The 18,578-nt window shown below is 35.7% G+C and overlaps 1 protein-coding gene across 1 annotated transcript in view; it reads left to right on the top strand.

Moving 5' to 3' along the window:
• The window catches only part of LOC148654996 (peroxisomal succinyl-coenzyme A thioesterase-like), a 57,934-nt gene that overhangs the window by 17,862 nt on the left and 21,494 nt on the right, over positions 1-18,578 (top strand). The gene's annotated exons all lie outside the window — the stretch shown is intronic.

Here is an 18,578-nt window from a genome sequence, read left to right as displayed (position 1 = left end):
ATATTCTTTATAACAGATAAAGTATTACATTCATATTTGTCAATACAAATGTTGGGAATTTATTATTTTTGTGAATAAAGAGGCTTTTTGTACCATTTCTAGCAAACACAGGCAGTATTAGTGATACATCATTATATTGCACATTTGGATCCCTGGCATTTTGTATTAATATGCCTTTTTAATAATATATTATAACAGTGTACAGGCAGTTAATTTGCAAAATAACAACTATAAGCAGCACTATGAGTAATTCTCTAAACAAAAATATTAAGTAACTTTCTTGGGAATTAGATCCCAAAAAAAACCTTTTGATAACATTAATATGGACAACATTAGAATATGTCAAATGCTTAAATCTAAAGCACATATCATCATAAAAACCAGGAAAGGAGGTGAAAAAATGTTGGCTGAATGTTTCATAGAACTATAATTTTCATTACGGCACATAGGTGCACCCAAAACTGCTTGCAATTCTAGAGGTTCAGGATTTGTAGATCTACAACAAGGGAGGTCTAGTGAAATTAAAAGAATCCTTGCAATCCTGCAGTTTTATTTCTCTTGGGACTTCTAAAAAACAGTTTCATTTTACATTGAACATTTTTTAGAAAGTGGGCATAGTAAAACTGTTCTGTGGAGCTTGTTTTTCTCTTTTGTTGTCTGTGTTAGAAATAATTTAGTACATTGAATGGGTACAAAAGAGATATAAGAAGCATTTAGTGTTTATGAAAAGGTGGATCAATCTGAAACAAATCCCACTATATGTATGCTTTGTTTACATTATGTGTTTCACCTCCTTTTACTCTAAAGTTAATATCTCTGTAACATCTAATTAACAAATAATATCTTTTGTCCCCACTATTATAGTGCACTAAGATTTTTTCATTCTGTGTGCTGTTTTGATGTTGTTAAGGGATTAAAGATCTCTATCTGAGCTTGTTAAAACTGTAGGGGAAATTATTTTTCTTGACAACTGTAATCTGTGGTGATTCGCTTCTATTTGCAGTGCTTTGGCATAAATGCTGGAAATTGTTGTTATTTCAGTTAGCCTCTCATAACAGGCGCATTGGGTTTGGACATTTAAAAAAGTTGCCACTAGTATGAAGTACAAAAGTCATGGTAAAAACCTGTAAGATTTTCCATCCCAGACATCAGTCACATATGCATTTTGTTATAACAAAACACACAGTATGACTTCCACTCTCCTTTCATTCATGATTGGAACTTATTCAAAGCTTAAAAGTACCTAGAGTATAGTACTGTACATACGTAAAACATAAAAAGTAGCAGCCACAGAACTCCCTGATAAATAGTCCCATTTGGCAGTTTTTTTTTAAATAGAAGAAAATATCCTCAAATATTTTAAGATGAAAATCCATAAACCTGAAAATTTATTGAGCAAACTTCAAGTCAGCAATTGAGATATATACAGTACTAGTCTTTGAATGAGTGGTAAAGCACACCACACTCACACACATATAATGAACAGAACTTGTAGACTAGAATAGAATTAGTAGACTAATTCAGAAATACCTCTTTGGTTGATTGGGTAGAACCTGGATTAATTCATCTGGCTTTTGTTTTTACAAGGCAAATAAACTCTAGCCAATCTATTTGTATTTCTACTTCTTTCAAAGTTACTTTGCACAAAGGTCTTCAAGTGTGATTGGTTTTGAATTCTCCAATTAACCTGAAGCAACATATAACAGTCATACCGTAGTTTGTTTCTGAAAATAACTGTCCATAGTACGAAACCTGAGCACATTTCTTAATGAATTACATATGTGCACTTACATGATTATGCTATACCCTAGAAACACATCCTGCTATTAAATCTTGTTGTATAGCTGTGATCTGCTAGTTTGCCTTAGTTTCACTTCTACATTAAATATCGCTTTTATTTAATTCATCCATTCATTTTCCAATACAGGGTTACAGGCAGACACTGCAGAGTCTTCATCTCAGGGCACACACACAGTTATAAACACAAATGTGCAGATGTGTATTTAATGTGTAAATATAAATTTAATTTGTGTTGTACACAAAGGTATGAACGTATGAGTTGAAAAAAGAGTATATATTGTAATTACATTGTATTTACAAATGAGGTTGAAATAAACATAGTTTCTTAGAAAAGGTACTGTGGACAAAATCATGTGGCCAGTGTGCTAGGACTTTGTCCCACCACACCAGACTTTTGTTTGATTGGAGCCATTAGTGTGTCTGAGTTTGGGGGGATTTGGAAGATGTTAGACTCCTCTCCTGTTTTTTTTTCCCAGCTAGAAGATAGAGAGTTTCTTTATCCTCATTTGGCTAATATGGTTGATCTAGTAGAGCTCAGAATGGAACAGGTGGTCCAGATTGTGAAAACTGAGATGGAAATGGCAAGGTCTCGGATTGCTGCAATGACTGGAGATTTGAATGGTCAGGTGTCAGATATTCGGTAAACGGAGTTTCAAATGTTCAGGAGGGATGACAGCAGCCAAGCTCACTTTCACCTTAACAGCCCTAACTTGTAATCATTCTACAAGTTAAACATAAGTTGTAAGCATTTTCACCTTTGCATGTATCTTTTGCATATCTTTTGACTGGACCTTTTCAATCTATTCTGGATGCCTATGCCTGTTTTCTTTTCCTCATCTATAGTAAACCTCTATTTTCTCTATTTATTTGAGAGCTGGTCCTACTGGCTCTACTTGATCTCCCCCATTTCTAAGACCCCAATCCATTAAGTCTTTCCAGGTTTTCCATGTTCTGCAATGTTACTGAATTGAATTTCCGTTCTTTCTTTTACCACTGTCTCCACCATCCTATACAGCTCAAAATCATCACTTCTTGTTTCCTCCGTTTTGTCCTTCTCTTCGTCCTAGTTTGTCTAGTGATTTACCCCCAGGACAGCCAGCAGGTGTCTTATGATCCTCTGTCCTCTCTGCCTCCTGGTATTCAACATAACTTGGTAGCCTCCTCCATCTATCCCCCACCCTAAAATCTCTTTTTGTGCTCAAAAAGCACAGACTCCACCAAATTATCAACAAACTGAGCTTCAGGCCCCATATCTATCCAAATTACAGTACATCCCCAGTTTATAATCTGACTTCTGCTTTTGTTTCCATCTATTGTTCTACTTCAGTGCTGGACATCCCATCCAGCTCAGTTCCAAAGTATTCTATGATTTTGGCCATTTCAGCTCGTTGTCCTTGATGACACTTTCTCGGATCCAGAAATTTCTGAATTTCATCCACAAATCATTCTGCTCTTCAAAGGACTCCTGTTCTCTGTGATGCCCATACAAAATAAATATATATCCACTCGAATTGGTACACTATGTATATTATTAGATCTAGTTAATTGGCAGGGTGACACTCAGATCTTTCTTCCTATCACCCTTTTTTGGCTTCTTGTGATGCTCTGAATTCAATGCTTCATCTTTCAATGTTTCTTCTCACCAATGCTCATTTGCATATATCAGAAAACACAGGTTAATTCTGGCATCTATGTATATTATTTCAAAATACGTTCCTACATCAGTCCCAATGAACCCATACTGAAGTTAAGTGTAGTGTTTCTCTCAAAGACTGTCTCCTGCTGATCCTCTTTTCATTAATGAGAAAGCTCACACAGTGTCTCATAACTTGTTTCTCTTTCATCTCCATGGCATTCTTACAAAGTTCAGATTTGCCTCTGAACAATTCACTGACCCTTCGTACCAGATGGGCACAGCCTCCTCAGCTGAATGTCAAGGCTTTCTATTTCTATAGGATTTTTTTATTATTAAAAAAACTGAGATGCTGGTTATCAGAGGCCTATGCTCCTATATATGAAAACAAATACAAATGTCCTTAAGCAAGCATTCCTCCAGCTTTCTTTTAATTGTCCGAAGGAGTTCAACAGTTCAGACCATTTGTCCCAGAATTAATTTTTCTCAGCTTCTCTATACTTTTTTCTTCAGTTCTAGTGGTATTGGGTCTAGCTTGGTTGTTTTCATCTGAAAGTCAAAGGGTTGGCCCCTGGCCAGGTGGGTTAAGTCAAATCCTTCTGCGCCTAAGCACTCAATACATTTTCTATACACTTAATTCTTGTGTGTTGTTATTCCTTGTGAACTGGTCTCTAAACACTCTTGAGTGAACAATAGGAACAAAAAAGATACTAAATGTTCACTAAGAGAAGCAGGGAAGTTTAAAATGGAAGGTACTGTAATTGAACTGGAAGATCGTTTACAATGAAATAATATTTGCATTATAGACTTGTCAAAGGGAACAAAACACAATGATCCTGTCAGACTGCTGTAAAAAGCAACCCCCGTGTGGTGTCCAAATCTAGCACAATGAAGCATCTTTGTGGAAAGGGTCCATAGGGTGTATGTCAATGACTCCTTTATGAGAGAGGGTAGGCAGTTGTGCCCTGTTAACTCAGTTGAGCTCAATTACATTTTTATGTACTGTGTTATGTTTTATGTATATTACTCTATAGTGACTCTATAGAGACATTTTTTTAAGAGTGAGGTTATTACTGAGATAGGGTGTTGTCCAGTCTCCTTTTTGTTTGGTGTTTAATGTCTCCCCCTTCTGGCCACAGCATCTAGTAATTTTAGCACAAGGAACACAGGAGTTCATCAGGTCTGAAGCAATTGCCCACCAGCTTGGATTGAAGAGGAAAAAAGGAAAAATGTTAATCTTTCTCTTTTAAGGGGCTTGTGTATGTCAGTAAGATAAGCCTTGGCTTTGTCTTTGGGCATTAGTGTTCAGACTTTGAGTCAAGTCAATGCTAATGTCACGTACTCAACCAGGAGAAGGGCTGAAACATACTGTATGGAGAGGGTCTCATATTTGGGGTTTATGGGTGTGTTTTTCTTGGGTGGTGGGGGCTGGGGGAAGGATCCTTGTTCCTGGTATTATTTGGGAATGATTGAAGATAGTGGTATTCTGTGAAAGACTAAGGTTGAGGACAGCATCTCTGTTATTCTGGCATTCATTCCTACTGTATTTTGCAATGGTTTCCCGCAAAGCATGCTAGCTTTTTAGATTGGGTGCAAAGGAGAAATTATAGATATAGATATACTGTAGGAGTCATGTAATGGGAGCCTGAAACCCTTGAAGTGCGTAGTTTAGGACCCTGTGCAGACTGTATAATCTGGAAGTAGCTGGAGTAGGACACCGGGGGAAAGACGGCAGGATCAGGACGGGATGACAGGCATGACAGCTGTGATCTGGTGCTCAGGGGGCACGGTGCAGGCGAACGAGTCCAAAGCAGTCCAAATAGGAAAACCAAGGCACAGTCGAATATCCAAAACTGGGAAGTTAATCCAACACGACAACAAGAATAAAAACAAGGAATGGGCACATGGAACCAGGAACGTAAAAGTTAAACATAGAGTGAGGAGGCCAGGTGTTCCGAGCCCCTGGACTCAGCTGGTCAGGACACCGTTCAGAAGCCTAGATCAAGCCGCGGATGTGGGGCGACTTGGTGCTAGGCAGGCCTCCGGGCGTCCGTCTTCCAATGCAGAGCCCTGAGCTTCAGAGGCACGAGGTTTAAATAATAAACGGGGAACAAGGGGCAGGTGAGCATAATAATGAAACTAAAATACAAAAGGGTTGGAGCGCCCTCTAGAGGAGGGATGATGATCGTGACAACAAGATTCTTTTTTATTATTTAATAGAGTGAGGGTTGATGAACTAGGGAGACTGGTGTATTTGAAAATTCATTTCCAGGGAAAAAATGAAAAACTTGCCCTTTTCAGTTTATTCCTATACAACACTCTGATTTGTTTAGTCTCCTATTCAAGCTCCTGCTGGAGCTTGCTTTCTTTGATGTTATTCTAGGCACAGATATGAATGCTGTCCTGAATCACATTACTTAGCATTAAGAAATTACACTAAATGCCAAACTCTGTATTGAGAAATTGTATTTTTAAACTGGGCGGCATATATATGGCAAGCACTTATTCCCTCAGCCACAAAAAAAATCTTTCTCAAGTAAACCTAAATCAGATTGCAAAAAAAAGATAATTTGCCTGCCAAGTTCCTTTTTATGTGATACACGATATGGTGATACTATCACTATGAAATCACCATGCCAATGTATGCAGATTTGTTTTTTTCCTGGTAAATTCTTGCTTTTAATATCAAACTACTACAAAATAAAATGTTCTGAATGCAGTTACAGGCTAAATAGAAATCATTTATTTATTTTACCCATGGTTCAGTTGACCCTAAGTTGTATGGGATGCTGTCAAAAACATTAAATATAAATCTACTTCTGCACAAATGTATAAATCTCATATTAAGAAAATTAATAATCTGGAATCCAAGTTGACTTTTCTAGATAATGCTCAAGATTTCACCTGTTCTCAAGGCCACTACACTGGAAGTTAACCTTGTTGTTGTTTTGCTATTAGGACATAAATGAACAGGGAATATCACTGCCATTTCCGACTACATTATATTGGACTGTCACATCTGCAACCTTTCTAATAACATTTTGTTAAAGTTAAACAGATTTCATTAAATTACAGTGTTTTAAAAGCAGGAAAAAAACAGTACACACAATATCTTCTTTAAATGGAAATGTTCCTTTGAAACATTTATAAGATCAAATATGTTTCAGTACAGTGGAGCACAGATGTTCTAACTATTTGGGAAGATCAGGGAAAGCTAGGTTAAAATTAGATCAAATATGCCTCTGATGCAGCGTGGGATAATGGATTTCTAAGTCTTTCCATGAAAATAATGGAACATTTCTTCCACAACATTGCACTTAAATTTCTAAACAGGGCTTTAAACTGTCAACATCCAAAGAATTCAGTTGTTAAAACTTATTGCTTTGGATACAGGGAGTATAGTTACAGGTATGTTACCTCACTTGATTCTCAGGAGTATTTGCATTACCTGTGTCAGAGAAGCCTTTTAAAAGTTTTTTTAGGGATTATTTTTTAATATATCTCCCACATTTAATACTATTACTTGTGTCTTTATACTTCCATTCGTAGCAATAGTGCCTGTATGCAGAAATGGAAAATAAGGAAGTGTAGATACTGTAGGTTCCTCCAAACTTCTCACAGATCAGTCGTTTCTTGTGTTAATCTATGAGCTCCACTATACCTACACTCGACCTACACTGTACAATAAATTTGGTACCAAATTAATAAGAGGTATACCTGTCACTGACAGGCTGCATGCAACCAGGAAATCACAGAATTTTCTGTTTTCTCTGGAAGTTAAAGGAGCCCTGGGCATCTCATCCCAAAACTACAAGAAAAGCTAAGAAAATAGTTGCATTCATTTTATCATTTACAGGAAAACATTAATGTTCTTTGAATATTATAATTAAAATTAACTTTCTATTAAGCATATTAAATTCACTGACAACTGCAGTAGCAAATAGTTGATCTTGGAAAGTTGCACAATGGTGTACAGTGTGCTGTTTAAAGGTTTGTTGAGTTATTAAGCTAACATTCAGATGCAGACAAAAAATTCACCCATGTGCTGCGAAGAAAAAAAAAAGCATCTACAAGTATTAAAAGACTTTAAGATTATTGGTTTGAAGAAATATGATCAGTCATGAAAATGAAGCAGTCACTTCCTCAAAATTAATTAACCAAGTACCCACAGCTCCCTCTGCATGCTTCAATGAAAAGGAAATGCTAAAATTACAACCCATTGAATCATATGAAGTATTGTATAAATGTCTAAAGCATCTAATAACCCAGAAATTTGCAGAATTCTTAGCAGATTTGATGTACATATTGGTACAGGTTATTGTAGATGAAGAATCTAAAGACAATGGGTAACACATTTCCACTTCCTAGAGCTTCAAACCAAGGGATGTTTACTTAGTTGTGCTGGGTGTTAGACACACTGATTAAAAGATTCTTCTGTTTTACCTTAATAAAGTTCTGGGAAAATGATACACAGGGAAAGGATAGAATGGAACAGAAACAAAGAGAAGATACAGGAGCACAGAACATAAAGCTTGGTGGGAGGTCCTTACGCAGATCATCCATAAAGATCAGATTGGAGCTGAGAATTTGAGCCTTGCTAAGAGAGCTTGTTGTTCTGTGTTTTTTAAGTATCTATGATTTCCTTGAGTGAAGAATCCCTCAGTTAAAAACAGCCTCCTCTGTTAAGTGTGTGCATTTTTAGAATAGGGAGATGGGTTCCCATTCATTTGATGCCATCCAGATTTAGAGATTTAACTGCAGGTTGTATTTTATTCACTGTACCTTATTCTGGTCGCTGTAGGCAATGTGAGTTCGAATATCATTGAAAAATAGCAAATATTGCAAGACATACATTAATTTGTTGTGTTAGAGCTTTTCATTACCAAAGTGTCTCAAAGTCTTCTACATATTTATCCTACAGTACACTGTCTATTTCTAAGTGTATGTATTCAAGTTGGTCAACAGTAGCACCATCAGAAAAGCAAACAGATTTAGCATTAATTGTCTCAGTCCAGATTTTAAGAGAGTGTTAGAAAAAATATTAAAGTTGTAAAATTAATCATCCATTCATTCATTTTATAACCTCTGTATCCAATATGGGGTTGTGAGGTAGCAACAGGTGCAAGGCAGAATACACCCTGATCAGGATGCCGTCCATCGCAGGGTAGACACATAGACAAAAACACACACTAACGCCAGGGCCAATTTTCCCAGAAGCCAATTAATCTACCATGTCCTTGGACTGTGAAAAAAACAGGAGCACCCAGGGGAAATCTACTGTGTGTGAACATAGGGAGAACATCCAAACTCCACACAGACAGCACCCCAGGTCTAATTGAATCCAGGGCCCATGTGCTGCAAGGCAGCAATGCTAACCACTGTGCCACCATCCCATCCCTTATAATTTTCCAAATATAGTTAGATTTTCTTTATGTTCAGTATAGAAAAATCCTTCTGGTCTGACATTCTGCTTTGAAAGAAAGCATTTGCTTCTTGAAATAACAATTAAACGTCTGGCTTGTTATTTCAAAAAGTAAATGCTTTCTTTCACAAATCAAGAAAGGCCGTGTCTGAGTTCAGATTTAAACTTTAAATATATAGCATTTTGCGAGCAATAAAAGTGGTTGTTGCATCATTTAAAGCAGAAGCACAAAATATGTTCCAGTGTATACAGTGCCCTTTTAAAAGCCTGGGCAAAGAAAGCTGAATTGTAATCCATTCCAGATGTGCTAGAATGCATGAATTAGAGGGCTATCCTTTGTGGTGGTGTTTAATTTAGCACTGATCACTGTTAAAGGTCTGTTAACTCTTTGAAGTGACTTTTGTTGATGAACTTGTGGCTCATAGATTAAACAGTAGGACTAAAGTATGTATGTGGAGGAACTAGGAAACTCTTGAACACACAGTATAATGCTTGAACAACCACTTCCAGATTTTGGAGGACAAAGAAAGCACATGCTTTGGGTATGGTTTAACAGTCATATGTGATTACTTTAAAAAGAGTAAAAAGTGGAATGCTGTCAACTTCTATCCATTTCAGGACGCATGAGCTATCAGGTGAAGTTTTTTAAATAACCAAAAAAATGGCATCTTTTTGTTTTCATTTACAGTAGAGTTCTGTAACCGTATCTAGTCCGTACAGTTTCATGATGGATGTCACTATTGCTTTTCTGTCTTGTTATTTTTTGTTCTCGGTCTTGATTATCAGGCTATCACTGAGCTTTCTCAGTAATGAATATAAATAACCAATTTTAGATATGTTCAGTGATTTAAAAGTTTTTTTTTCTGAACTGATGTAAAAATATTAATTTAGATTTTGAATTTTGAAGTTCTTACCTAAATAAACTAACCAAATGTATAGGTACAGCATATGTATTTTACAACTAGCACTAGATTTGTGATTTTTTCTATTCATTGGATAATATCTTTACCCTTTAAAAACATACACAGTAAACTTGATTAAGATGCTTGCTTAACCATTGCAACTGTATCCCCAAAGCAAACAAATTGCAGAACAAGCCAACTAGCTCTCAAATAAAAGATAAATTAAGTTGAAATGTTAAAAAATCTCAACTGAACAATATTTATTCATTTTGATAAATGACTTAATAACAGTTCTCAGCATAGCAGCATAATAGTGAGCTTACATTTTTTGTCACTTCTAGTATCGTTGGCTTAGAGTCTAGCGTAATTTATTTTTTTAATACTAATAAGCTTATTTAAACATTGCAAGCCACATAAATTAAAATTAACTCTCTCTATATGCCTATGTTTACCTTTGTTAATACAGCATTTTATATGTGAGTTCTGAGTCCCCTTAAATAATGTAATCCCACCAACATATGTCAGGACTGAAATGGGGCTTTGATTGGTTAATACTTGCCTGGGGAATAGAACAACAACAAAATATTCTTTCTTCAGAATTTCATGTTTTTCTAAGACATTGTTCTAAGGCTGTGGGTCACATTATGCTGTGTGATTATGTTTATAGCATGAAATTGACCATAAAAATTGAATGTCCCCTAGAGATCAGCCATAAAGCTATACATACAGTACTATATGTGGGGTGAAATCTGTCATTTGGTTATCTGTTTGAACCGAGCAGGATTTAAAATATACCTAACCTCTTTTTTAAACAACACTTGGGAAAAGATTATTGTGGTTGATATGGATACTAAGTGTTGCTTTCTAAAACTGAACACAACACTCATTCCTGCAAAATGCAGTTAGAGTGCATGCAGTACATTTCACTGGGTGGATTAGATTCCAGTACAGGTCTTAAGTTATTATTATACTATTAATACTAAACAAAATAAATAAGAACCAAAGTAAACTGTGAAAAGTGCAACTTGGCTTTCTGAACACATTCAACCTACAGTATCTTTAGACCACACACAGCTACAACAACAATATTCTTTGATTTTTGCTTCTATATTAGGATAAGAAACTTTTGAGCAACCTGTAAATAATAAATGGTTTTGAATTCAGTCTTTCAAATAGCAAATTATGGAGGCACATCACTATAATCAATATTTAATTAATTTTTGTTAATCAAATTCACACAGGAAGGCAGCTGTTTGTAAAACGGAGACATACTGTAATATGTTTCAATTTGCTTGTTCCTTTTCTCATTGTTCTTCTGTTGGGTCTATATAATTTTTTTCAGTGTCTGTCAATGTCAGCCTTTTCCCTTCCATTTGATTTATTGGTTTTTATTTGAAGAACAAAACACAGTCCTACAAAATAATGAATTACTGATATTGTCTATTTTTGCAGATCTCAGGCTGCACTCTGGTGTAGGTAACTATTTGTATTACATAAAATGTTTAACTGATCACTAAAACACATCTGCAAATACAGATAACCCTCAAGTTATAGAAAAAAGTTAAACATAAACAGGGCCCAATAAACATACCTGCCCAAGAAGTTTCAAAATAAATAACATTTACACCCCTGACATTCTAAGACCTCAAGCCATTACAGAAAGTTGTGCATCTGGGGTGTTTCTTATCCTACATAAGTCCCCCTTTCAATTATTAATATTTTATCTGACTAAATAAAAAGTATAAGTATGTTTTTTTTTTTATTTGCAAAGTTCGTTAATATTAGGTATACACAACAGGGTTTACATCCCAGGTTTTGTTTTTAGTATAAGAAAGTGTATTAATTGTTAAAGTTCTAAAGCATTGCCTTAATATTTGATATTGAGTATGTGGGTGGTAGTCTATACTTATGTTTTGCAGAATCCAATGTTTATTTTCCAGTCAAAAAGAGAGGTAAAATCAGCGTTTACTAACAATTAATATCTGTGATTTTATATTTTTCTATTCAATCTATAAATAATTGAAACTGACACTTCAAACAACTTTTTATTCCTTCAAGAAATGTCCCATTTAACAATACAGTTTCAATTATTCCACAATAATCAATATAATATTTTAATGACATTTTAATAGCAATGATTAATATCATCATTATTATCCAGTAATTTATGCTCTCAAATTTTAAATTACAACACAGTTTATACATTTACACTTTTGTATAGTTCAGTATAACTCCAATGAAAGTCAAAGTACAATAGGATAGCTTGTAAAATGTGGAAAGCTGAACTGACTGTGACAGGTTTTTTTCATAAATATTGTACCTCCCAATGTAGCAGAAACTTATCAAACATCTCACCTACAGTAATAGAACAGCTCTTCTGAAAAACTGCTCTGGAGATTATACTATAGATGATTCTATGATGGTCCTGAGTTTAGTAGTGAAACATTTCAGTTAACACATTAACTGCCTTTTGCTGTAAAAAGGACCTTTGAGGCAAGATTTAAGTTGTAGTTGTACTATTTGATTTATTTGTTTATTATAAATGTCTTTTAATGGGTAGGTATTCTCAAAAGAATATGTTTTTGTAATATTGAGTCCATTTTATGCTTAATATCCTGTATATAATCCTGTATATCCTATATATATTGTGATTATCCTTGGAAGATATTTTCAGCCATCAAGCAAAAATGTGCAAAAATAAGAAAATGTCAAATATACTTTAAGCAGGTTAAAATGATCCTCTCATACAATATTATACACAGATGGTGAATCTGACTGGTGTCCTTCCTTGTTATAATACAATATATTTTAAACAGTTCTGCCATTTTAACTTTGACTAGTTAGCTTTTGACCCAAAATCAATGAATTGCTGAACTGTTTAAAAGGGATTTTGTGCATGCATTTCAAGTCATCTCTTAGCATGTTGAAGTGAATGTAACGGTTGCAGTATTGCTGAGAAAGTGGTAGGGACAATTACAGTCAGGTGGGATTTATAAGGATCACTGTTAGGAGTTAGAAGGGACAGAAAAAAATGAGAGAAATATGGTCTTTGTTCCGTTTCCATTAATTAAAAAAAATATAGAGTTGTTTTTTTTCTATGCAAGAGAATTGCGTCAATGCTCATAGGCAGGATCACAATATCTGCATTACTTGTCTCATACCGAGAACTGACATCTTCTGACTCAATCGTTGACTCATTCACTCGGCCATGTCATCAAACTGCATCCCTAGAGACTACAGCTAAAGCAGTACAGGCAAAAGAACTCAAGGACCCATTTAGGAGACTTCTTGTATCAGTGCTCCAACAAAAATTTAGTTATTTATCCAACCCTTATTTCACTGTCAACTTTCATGAGACACTTGAATTTTCTATCAGGAAACAACAATAACAATATTAATTAAAATTAATAAAAAAGTTTACTTTGTAGCAGTAAGATAGTTTATAACTGTTGACTGACTCACAAGAGGTTCTAAGGCAGATCCACTACATGAAGAACACACCTCCTGTCTTTTCACCTTCGTCACCATCTTCAAGATCTCTCCAACATTCACAATATTCACCGTGTCACCAAAGCCATTTATGGTCCATTTTTCCAGGGAACAATTCCCTTTATGGAGGAGATCTTATAAAAAGAAAGTGAAATTTTCCAAGATCTTAGCATTCAAGATTGTTGTCAATGACAACAAAATCAACTTCATCTCACACTATGTCATGTTCAGAATTCTGTCAACACTTAGTGAGGCCAAGAAATCTACCAGACAGACAGATGAAGTACAACTAAGCTGAATTTTTTAAGCCTGGGGAATGGAACTTGCTTCATAGCTCCACATCATCATTTCGAGGATCTGGCAAGAAAATGGGTTCTGAAACTGCTCAGACACTCCATCACACAGACCACTCTGAGTGTAAGACAGAAGTTTTGCAGGTGTTGGCTCATTGCACAAACAGTGTTCCAAGTATTCCTTACAACAATCTAAAGTTTCAAGTGTCCTGAAAGGATGTTAAACTGTAAAGCCTCAGTAAACTGTGTTTAGAAAATGAAGATCTCCTAACTGAGCTCCAGTACTCTGATAATGCTGTAGTGTGTGCTCACTGGGAAGTTAATCTTTATATATTCATTGACAGCTTTATCAAGTCACATGACACAATAGGATGGGCTCTTTAAATTCATATTACGAAGGTCCTGTATCATCAAGTTTTCAACAAGCAATGCCCAGCTTTAGCAATACAGATTAATAGGAAGACTCTGGAGAATGTTGAGCCTTTCCTTTACCTTGGAAGGTATCTCTTAATGAACACTGTCATCCATAAAGAATTCCAATATCATCTCAGGTGTTTCACAGAAACACATGCTTAGGCATTCTTAGACTAACCTTATCAACCATCTTCAGAGCCATAGACAAGACAATCATATTTGACCTGAAAAAAAGATATAATGATTTATCTACTTTTGCCCCAGTAGAAGAACCACTTAAATTAAGACTTAAAAAACATCAGGAAAGGAGGCTGCCCTTGAAATCAAAGATCACAAGACGTTGGTGTAAAACTAAATTAATGCACATAATATTTTTACAGCACCACGGACAGTAACAACACTGTTGTTATTCCCTGAAGAATATTCTGATGTTATTAATATCGAGATATGTCTTCAGCGACGACTCTAATGATGCATACAGCTTAGCAAGGTGAAGTAAAAGTGACAGGTACTGTATGTATGCGCTCTGGCCCTTTCATATTTTTGTTGATTATGTGCACCTGCCCTCTGTTTGTCCCACCTTATTTAAGCCAGTCGCTCTCGCTATTCCTGGCTCTGCATTGGAAGAAGGAGACCTGCCTAGTATCAAGTCGCCCTACGTCCGCAGCTAGAGGGCATAGGCCTCATATCGGCGTCCTGACCCAGCTGAGTCCGGGGCTCGGAGCGCCTTGCCTCGTCAGTCTATCTTTAACTACGCTTTGCTCCCGGCTCCTGTTACAGATGTGGATGCATGTTTTACACTTATTTACACTTATTACTAAAGATCCGTAAAAGGAAATGAGGGGTGCATTTTGGGTCAGCTCCGAGGCTGATGGTTGAACTTTCCTATAAAAACAATTACACATGTTTAGTCATATAAGACATATACACTGTTGTAAGAATAGCTGTTTTAAACCAAATGTTTGTTGATCTTTATCAACTTCAGGTGACATGTGAAGGGAACACTGCTGTTATTGGTGTTATTGGTGAGTCATGAATATTGTAGAAAATGCATGAGTCATTTGCCAACAGACGCATCTGAACTGTGCAGCTATCTACACTCCTTTTCCTCTCAGTGACCCTTTTAAATTATTTGTATTTTAGTCTTGTAAGTAACATTACAAATCATTTTTGAAGTTTTCAGATGAACATTAATTGTCTATTGTTTTATTTAATTGTTTTGTACATTGAATGTTAAGTTTTAGATTTTTTTTAAAATGACCAGCAATATTTTTTTAACACATTCTTACTTTCATTGACATTCTTTTTTGTTTTTTTTTCACATACTAGTTTCCATTGTTGAAGGGTATGACAAGCGGTCATTTAATCGCCATATGAGAAGATGCAGCTGTCCATGGTTGCGGCTATGATATTGGACAGCTGCAATCCTCTTAAAAAAATGCATGCTCACACATAGCAGTTGTATGAGGTACAGTAGCTGGGAAAAGCCAGTGATGCCACTCTATGCGACACTAATTGTTTTTTATTTGGAGAAAGTTTCCTTTTTAAAAAACCATGAAGGACATAGCTTCCCTATAGCAATCGTATAAATCTACCCCATCTCAAGGTTTAATTTCTCCGGCCTGTAGTCAATGGTGTTTATTAATTTTATACAATATAAAGATAAGGTCCCCTGAATCTTGAACTGGAAGAAGCAGTTAGAAATAAATGGATGGATAAAGGTAAGGTACAGAATAAGATAAAGACTCTTTATAGACATTTTCAGTTCCCAGCAGATGATGGGGAAAAAGGACAGTAGGAAGAACACAGAAACAAAGATTTGAAATAATTTGTCAATATATTGTTAAATACTCCATCAGGTTGGTTGTTGCTGGCCATGCTGAAGCATACTGTATTAAAGTGAGAAATAATGAGTACTAATTTATTAAGCTATGATATATATTTTATGAAGCAAGATAAATCTAAAACCATACAATGTATTAGTGTGTAAATTGAGAACTACTGTACCTGCAAATACCTGTACCTGCAAACAGCAATTAGTGAATGAATTCTGAGAACTTTACTGTGATTACTGGGCAGCTTAAAAGCTTTCAGTTGGAAAGTTTCCTATTTTTGCAATGCTAAGTTATTGCCAGCTTTTAAGTAATGGAGCAGGTTACAAGCACCTGTTTTGCAGAACAATTGAAGTAGAACTTGGTTATTCATTACCAGATCTTCAGTAGCTTTCTTTATTGATCACAAACTACAGTACCTAAACATGATATACACCAGGCAATACAATCATGACCCCCAATAACATTTTAAAGGTGACTGAAATGTTTTAAAGCAGTTGACAACTTCCAGTAATTAACAAAAATAAATGAAGCATACAAGAGGTGAGTCAGAATTGGCATACAGAATTACAATAATTATTTTTTATCCATTAATTAAATAGACAGTATCATCATAATTAGTAATACTGACTAAGTAGGAGACAGTTCACTATAAAGTTCAGAAAGGCTATAACAGGTTGAAAAGTTTGCTTTGAAAACATGTAAGAAACATCACATATAGTGATAAAATGTACTGTACAAAAAAGGATTGATTGCACAAGCAGACATTAAATATGTAGCACAGAGAAAATCTTGAGAAATGGAAAAGATGAAAGTTTTGAAGGGTAAATAAAACTTTATTAGGTGGCTTCTCAAAGCGCTTTATAGGATGACAATAACAATAAATAAGAAGAATACAACAATAAATAAGAAGAATACACAAGATAAGACACAATTACAAATACAACAATACAACAATAACAATAGAGGAGACCGTGGAAGGTGGTACTAAGAAGAGCAGAGGGGTGAAGAATGGAACCAGTTAAGTAAAGGCTTTTCTGAAGAAGAGGGTTTTGAGTCTGGATTTGAAGGAGTTTAGAGAAGGTGACTCTCTGATATCCTTGGGCAAAGAGTTCCAGAGCTTGGGGGCATAACAGGAGAAGGCCCTGTCACCCATACAATGTAGACTGGCTTGGGGGATAGTAAGGATGGCAGAATTTGAAGAGCGGAGGTTGCGAGGTGGGGAGTAGGGCGATAATAGTTCAGACAGGTATTGAGGTGCCAAGCCATGTAGAGCCTTATACTGTAGGTGAGCATGAGGATTTGAAAGTCTACGTGGAATTTGACCAGAAGCCAGTGCAAGGACTCCAGGATAGGAGTAATGTGAACACTTGCACTAGACCTTGTCAGGATTCTGGCTGCTGAATTTTGGACATACTGCAGTTTGTTCAGGGTAGATTTAGATACCCCAGCGAGTAGAGCATTGCAGTAGTCAATTCGAGAGAATACGAATATGTTGATCAGCTTTTCAGCCACAGTTAATGATAGCATAGGGCGCAGTCTTGCGATATTTCTAAGGTGAAAAAAAAATGTTTTGACAGTATGCTGCACATGTGGAGATCCTTGTTCATGAAACGTCAATTAATTTCCTACTCATTTTATGCTACTTGTAAATTAGCTGAACTTTCACTTTCTTTAATGGCTTTTTCTTTAAAGTCAACGTTAAACCTTTTTAAATGATAACCATCTTATGTAGGCAGTCCATTTATCTTGGAATTGTACTTTGAAAAAGAAATCGTGCCAACAGTTTACCTTTTGTAATCATTGCCTCAAGATAATAATGTATTTTTACATATTTATGAGAAATTGTTCTGGGCATAATAGCTTATTTTAGTTGCTCAGTACTGATGGAGGTTGTTGTAATCTACACTGGATACCCATCAATGTTTGTCCTACAAAACAACAAAAGGACATAGAAGAAAGCTATTTAAAAAAGAAACCACTAATCATCTTTTGTTACCAGGCACACAAGGATCTTGATAATTTCACTTTTTCCATCATTATTTGCTTTTGTATAAATTATTGTAATTCCAAATGTTAAATATGTATCTTTGTTTTTGTAAATATAGACATTGTTAATATTATCTTAGCATTGCACCAAAAAAGATAAAGATGTTTTGGAGTGCTACACAACTCAAAAGTAGTAGATAACAATCATTTATTGGCTGTCTCTCTCCTAGTTGAGGATGATTGTCTTCCATGAACCTGAAGGTGAGCAGAGTTGTCTTCAGAGACAATTGTGTTTGGATGTGAAAGCTAGGCTCCTGTGAGATTTCTCTTGTATTGGGTTCTGTCGATGGCCATAATCTTCCAGGAGCTGATACTGATGCTGCATTTCTTCATTTTCTTTGACCATCATTTTACAATGCTTTTTATGGCCTCTTCTGTTGTGATTGCCTAGGATCATCTGGGAGATGAGAAACCTTTTTTATGATCTAGGACTCAGACATCCATTTGACATGACCAACCCAATAGAGTTGATGACATAGAATTATAGTTTCAATGGTTTGGTGTGTGCTTTTAAAAGAACAGAGATATTGATGCATCTGTCTCCTCACTTACAGTGTGTAAAGTCTTCCCCAGATAATGTTGGTGATTTGACCCCCAAGACTCTCCTGTACTGTAGGTTGTCCAAGTTTTAGCTGCACACAGTAGAGTATAAAGAATCCATATAAAGAGTATAAAGAGTGCTCCCTCCAAAGGCAGTTTTTTGTAGAAACTTGTAATATTATCCATGCTGGAATCCATTCAGGG

This window comes from Lepisosteus platostomus, chromosome 9, assembly GCF_059453375.1.
Source record: "Lepisosteus platostomus isolate fLepPlt1 chromosome 9, fLepPlt1.hap1, whole genome shotgun sequence".
Taxonomy (NCBI): domain Eukaryota; kingdom Metazoa; phylum Chordata; class Actinopteri; order Semionotiformes; family Lepisosteidae; genus Lepisosteus; species Lepisosteus platostomus.
Note: the sequence above shows the minus strand (reverse complement) of the source record. Positions and strands in the feature narration are given on the sequence as shown.